This window comes from Rhincodon typus, chromosome 8, assembly GCF_021869965.1.
Source record: "Rhincodon typus isolate 14 chromosome 8, sRhiTyp1.1, whole genome shotgun sequence".
NCBI lineage: Eukaryota > Metazoa > Chordata > Chondrichthyes > Orectolobiformes > Rhincodontidae > Rhincodon > Rhincodon typus.
The window spans coordinates 68,655,539-68,662,282 of NC_063339.1; the positions used below are offsets into that span (position 1 = coordinate 68,655,539).

General features: G+C 42.4%; 1 protein-coding gene across 1 annotated transcript in view; it reads right to left on the minus strand.

The window, feature by feature from the left end:
- The window catches only part of LOC109914244 (deubiquitinase DESI2), a 185,921-nt gene that overhangs the window by 1,219 nt on the left and 177,958 nt on the right, over window positions 1-6,744 (minus strand). The gene's annotated exons all lie outside the window — the stretch shown is intronic.

Sequence of the window (6,744 nt, forward strand, 5' to 3'; positions counted from 1 at the left end):
ATGCTGCTTGGCCTGCTGTGTTCATCCAGCCCTGCACCTTGTTGTCTCGGATTCTCCAGCATCTGCAGTTCCTACTATCTCTAAATCTAATCTAGTTCCTTTATGCTCAGGTGGAAACTGTAAAACACTGAGAACTTATGGAAATCTAGTGTCATTCTACATTATCCAGTGTCAGTATCTTACCAGTGTCAAGACATTAAGCTTATCACAGGCCTAATGTATGATTGTTTTCCTCAGTTACTGGATTCTGATTCTTTATTCCACCATCGTTGACATTGAGTGGTTTTTCACGTTTACAGGCATTGCGCAGGGATTCTGTCACTGAAAGAAAGCCAACAACATACTATCAAACGCAAGGGTTCTTTGATATATGTTCACACTACCTTTCTCCCCTGGAGAATGGTGAGCAGTGCTGGAAAGAATTTCTTATTTTTGTTATACGATGTGGGCATCAGTGGCAAGGCTTGCGTTTGTCGTGCATCCCAAATTGCCTTTGCACTGAGTGGTTTGTTGAGCTTCTGCAGAAGCCAATTAAGAGTCAACTATTAGAGTCACATGTAGGCCAGCCCAGGTAAGGATGGTAGATTTCCTTCCCTGAAGGGCATTAATGAACCAGATGGGTTTTTACAACAATGATAGTAGTCATAGTCACTATTATTGAGATTAGCTTTATTTCCAGATGTATCAATTGAATTTAAATTGAATAAGTTGTCATGGTGGGATTTTTAGAAAGAACTTTAACCTGAATTTCTAGATTACAGGTCTGATGACATCACCGCCATGCCCTTTGCAGGCTGGATAACAAACCATTGAACTTAATAAAAACTGAACAAACTGCTGTAAATCAGGAACAAAGACAGAAGTTGCTGGAAAAACTCTGCAGGTTTGGCGGCGTCTGTGAAGAAAAAAATCAGAGTTGACGTTTCGGGTCTGGTGACCCTTCCTCAGCACTGAGGAAAAAGTTTAATGATCTCAGCAGGTGTGTCAAGCCATGAATCTGATATCTAAAGCATCAGATTCGCTCCTATGTGATCATCCAGTGAAGTGTATGGGGGTTTATTCCGATCCTGTATCCCAGTTCCTACTTATGGATACCAGTGATTTATCATTCCCCTAATCGCTCCTCTAAAATATGAGTATTTCAGTCAGTGCTTGTGACAGTTAATGACAGTGCGGAAGGCTTATTTTCTTCTTTTTCCCATGGTGGAGAGATATATACACATTTACAGTATCTGAAATAAACAAGAGGAACAAGGGTTGGCTGTAGGTGTGAAGGGAGTGCAGAAACTAAAAGCTGGCAAAAGCTGCGACAGTTCATTGTGTCGAGTATGCAGAGTGAGAAGTAGAAATATAAGGGAAAAAGAGTATAAAAACCATGCAGAAACCCTCCACAATGCCACCTCCAGTTTTTCCAGTGTAGTTTGGTCCTGAGCTTGTAGAAGAGTTGGGGGGAAGTGGCGGAGGGAGTACTGTGAATGAGAATGTAATTGGTGATGGTGGGAGCACAGTGTAAGAGAGTTATATTGTAATCCTATTCTGATAAATTCAGTGAGTGGGTAAATGCATAGTAGGTGAGATATAATGTGGATACATGCGTTGGTTATCCACAATGGTAGCAAAAACAGGAAGGCTGATTATGATCTGGCTGGTGATAGATTGGGAAAGGGGGAGGTGCAATGCGACCTGGATTTCCTTGTTCACCATTGAGTACTGTATGCACTTTGGTCTCTGTACCTGAGAAAGGATGTTCTGGCAATGGACGGAGTGAAACAAAGTTTTACCAGATTGATTTCTGGGATGTCAGGACTGACGTATGAAGAGAGACTGGATTGGTTTGGACTATGTTCACTAAGTCTAGAAAAATGAGGGGGGACTCTCATAAAACCCTATATAATTCCAACAGGGCTAGACAGAATAAATGCAGGAAGCATGTTCCTGATGACTGGGGTGCCCAGAACCAGGCTGATAGTCTGTGGATACACACTGGACTTTTTAGGACTGAGCCAAAGAGAAATTCCTTTGGAATTCTCTGCCACGGAAAGCGGTTGAGGCAAAAACATTGAATGTTTTGAAGAAAGAGTTAGATATAGTTCTCAGGGCTAAAGGGATCAAAAGGTCTGGGGAGAAGTGGGAACGGGGTAATGAGTTGGATGATAAACCATGATCATATTGAATGGTGGAGCAGGTTCAGATGGCTGCTCCTATTTTGTATGCGAAACAGTTTCTATGTTCACACTGACAACCTGCTGAAGTTGTTGATCTTTTTGCAATATTACAGCCTCATTCCTGAAGGTAAGCCCCTAGCATTGATCACTTCAGTGACCTCTGCCTAGTGGCAGCGGAATTATTGCTGGAAGGTGTGAAGGTGGGGATGGGGGTTAGTAATTTCCCTTCTCCCTCCCATCCTAAACCAGGCCCTCCATTATAGAACTGCGGATGCTTGAAATCTGAAACTAAAACAGAAATTGATGGAGAAACTGAGCAGGTCTGGCCATGTTCTGAACAAAGGTCACTGGACTCAAAATGTTAACTGTTTTCCCTCCCCAGAAGCTAAGTCAGGAGACTGAGTTTGAGAAATCTATTAGTTTGTTGGTCAGCTGTGGACAATTGGTAGTCAAAACAGCAGATTGTAAACAAATATGGCATTTGTCTCTCCAATAGCCTTCAGGGAAGACAAACCGGCAACCAGTCTTGTTTAGTCCACATGTGACTCCAGTCCACATTGGGTGATTGGCTCTTTAAGACCCTCTGAAGCAGCTGCTCAGCTTTGTTAGCGATTAGCATTCATAACTAATATCTGGCAGCTGGAAAAGAAATTACAAAAAAAAAGCATCCTCACACTGTAGAGAAAAGCAATTCCCAGCTCCTTCCCTTTTTAGGGGGATTGAAAGCGCAGTTTAGGATTTTTTTCAGAACACAACAATATCTGCTTCATTACACTTCATCAATTACTTGCTTTAAATTTGCTCAGGAACTCACCCAGTCCAATAACCATTTCCACCACTTTAAATTGCAGTAAGTTCGCACAGACACAACAGCATTATTGGAGTAGAATTATAACTACAGCAGAAACTTCACTCTCGGTGTAATGTTAGTTGAAGGTCAGATTTTGAGATATGGCATCAAACTCCAGGCTCCAACAGAGACCCAGGACCAGTTGAAATTTACATTCCCATTTTCCTTTTAGATTTCAGTTCCTGTTTCTGCTAGATCTATGGAACAACTTATGGAGCAACAGAAAGTGGCAACAATAATGTTGTAAGTTAATTCATAAAATATTTATTCTACAATTCAGAACTGTGCCATAGCTTTCTGCTCGCTGTGTTAAATCCAAGGCTTGGTTAATACTGTGCAAAGTGGGAAGAGTTTGGGACAACTGTAACAAATATCTAGGCCATGGCTCATGTGTTTTGGAATGTACATTTTTATTTTACAGTCGAGGTTCAAGTTTTAACTGGAGAAAATGCAATGAAAGCAAACTTGAAGCCTATTACACTTAAAAGATTGGGGCCTTGTTGATTTAAGCCATTAATAGTCAGAAAGGTAACATCATAAAACAGCTGACGGGTATACTTCATTAAAGAAATGCAGATATAGGGGAATTTTTTCATAGTATGGTATGAGTAATGGTGCAAAATTTGGAAAATTAGGATGAGAATTTAAAAATTAGAATCCCGATATCAAGAAAATATTTACCATTCTCCCCTTTAAATAGCATCTTCAGAATCTCATTATCAAACTGTGGCTACTTTATTTCTCTGCATTGCATCTCATTAATACCTCAATGATCTTCATTTATATCTGACTTCCAACTCTTTTCATTTCCCGAGAAAGTAGATGGAGCAATAAGTTGAAGTGGGTACTTGGTTGCTGCACCTCACTGATGCCTGTCTTCAGCACAATGTCCCTGCAAGATCCACAGTCAACATCTTCTTTGACCCCTCATCCACGCAAGTCGGCATTGGCAAACCTCCAGCTTCGCCGTACTATCCTGCCTGTTCTCAGTGCTGCTCTTCAAATCTATACTGTGGAGCTATGGGACCCTTACCACTTGCATGCTTCTGCCAGGTCCACTTGTGCACAGGGACAAACTTGCATCACATGCACCCGTGCAGGATGCATCTTAGCTTGTTGCTTTAACGCTCACTCACTTTGTGTAGACTTGAGGGCTGTCAGTTTCTGTACATCGCACATAGCGTGGGGTCTTTAGTGCTCAGTTACAGGCTGCTGGCCTTGTTCCTTGCATTGTCTTTTTTTAGCGCAGAGAGACAGATAGGTTTGTCATGGCAGCAAACAGTGAACAGTTAAGGGTTGGTCATGTTGCTTTATAGCACTATGCCATATCAATGTCATGCTTGCAAACACACTTCATGTGCTTCAACCAAATGGCCATGTGTGAAAATCAGTCCTCAGTAGGGTGAAGAGGGATTGCAGTCAGTTAGAAGGCACCTCTGATTCTAGACCATGGTCTAGATTCTAGACCGTTGGTCCTACCAGGGATCCATATCCTTGCAGTTCAGGATCAGGCGATGTACAATCCTGAAGGTCAAGTGCAGTCAGCCTGAGGATTTAAAATAGGTCACACTGTGGAGACATCAGTCCTCAGATTGGCCGTGCTCAGTGGGGCTGTCGTACCAAGTCCACTGGGGGACATGCTCATGGTCAACATTGGTCAGGGGGAAGTGTTACAATAATACGGCTTTAAGAGGTATATGTTGTCCTCATTGTTTTATGAAGGGGGTGCTGAGACAGAGGTGCTGACAGGGCCAATAAGCAGCTTGTGAGGCCGTGGGCTTTTTAAAAAAAAGTTGGAACAGTAGAATGGATGGAGTCAAGCTCCCCCAAAACAAGGATTTCACTTTAACTTTCAGTAGCTGTTGGAGTTTGGAATCTTCAATAACTCTCTCCCTGCTACAGCAAAACACTTGAGTTCTCTCTCTCTCTCCTCTTTCCTCTTGGACTGGAGCATCGCATGTGAGACAATCTATTTTACAGAATTTGCCTTTGCCAAAGATGTATTTATGGGATGTTACTATCTTGGAACATCTAATCAGTGGTAGTTAACATATATGTTATCTTGTTAAGGATTTTGATGGAGTTAGATTTAAGTTAATTTTATTTCTTATTTTGTTGGTATTTTAGCTGTAGTATGAGAATAAAGAATAGGGGAGGCGATGGGCCTAGTGGTTTTGTTGCTGGACTGTTAATCCAGAGACACAGGGATCTGGGTTCAAATCCCACCACAGCTGATGTTGGAATTTGAAATCAATAACAATTTGCAATTAAGAGTCTAACAATGACCATGAATCCACTGATGATTGTCAGAAAAACCCATCTGGTTCACCAATATCCTTTAGGGAGGGAAACTGCCATCCATGACCTGGTCAGGCCTACATGTGACTTCAGACCCACAGGAATGTGGTTGACTCTTAACTGTCCTCTGGACAATGAAGGATGGGGAATGAAATGCTGGTCTAGCCAGCAATCCTGTGAATGAGTAAAAAAAAAGTGTTTTGCTTCAAGCCTAGTAGTCTGACCAATCAAAGTGTATCTAGGACACAACACCTTACACTTGCCTTCTAAAATAAGAAAAAGTTGGGGTCTAGGCTATCTTCTTAATATAATTTGAGCAGGTTTGGCCTGGTCCATAAAAGAAGAATATACAGTCTTGAGGAAAGTGGGCAAGTCAAATCTGGGAATGGAGTTCATTACGCTGGGTCACTGAGGGAATGATTACAGTGAAGGAGGATAATTAAAGATAGAAGCGTGGAACCTCATAGATAACACGAGGGGGCTTGAAGTTCCAGAAAGGACAGGGAGGTCTGTCATAGATTATGGTCACTCTGACCTGTGCTTAGGGAGGGCGTACAGTCATCAAGGGCATCAGAATTCACAAATCCCTGGGCTCTGGGGGTTAAGTGGGGTCACATGGACAGGAACACGAAAGGGACCATGAAATATGGGCTGAATCATTCTGCATCTCAGGCACAATCTGCAACTTACTCACAAGAACACACTGTCAGAGCCTTACCATGTTGGACTGAAAGGTAATAATTGTGGAACAACTGCATACATTGGTTGACACTGAATGCAAACTGGCAAAGTTACTGGATATTTTTATTCAGGGTTGGCATAAACCTCTTGGTTTTGCAAGCCCCAGTAGGAGCAATTGCAGTAATTATGCCTCCACTGATTCTGTAATGCCACCCATCTGGCTCCTATTTTTATTTCATTGATTGCACGTTCATTGTCCACGAATGCACAGTAAAGCAATCAGGAGTATCACATTGTGTGTACAAATTCCCTCTGCGTCATGTCAGCAAAGCAATTTTCATCAGACCAATGTATTTTGAAGTGGCAGCTGAAATTCCCATTTCCCAAACACATTCTGTAGATGGCACAGGAAGATGATGCTTCCCAGCTGCCACATTCTCACACTGATCTATAAGTATGCAACAACATGACCTGCGATACAGAAGGAAAGGTTTTCTCTGGGGGGGCTAAAGCATGTGGTCAGTGGTGGTCACTGTCAGAATTCTATTCCCAAAGTAGCATTCAAACTTTGGCTGTTCAAAAATCAGTTATATAAGTTTGCATATCTCAATGTCATCCTTGGGAAGCCTCCAAACCATATGGGGCCAGTGAGGCAGCCCAGAGTGGGGCACTGGCAATGTCACAGCGAGGGCTGGAAAGTCCAGAGTGGGACTCTGGCAGAGGCATGGCGAGGGCTGGAAAGCCCGGAGT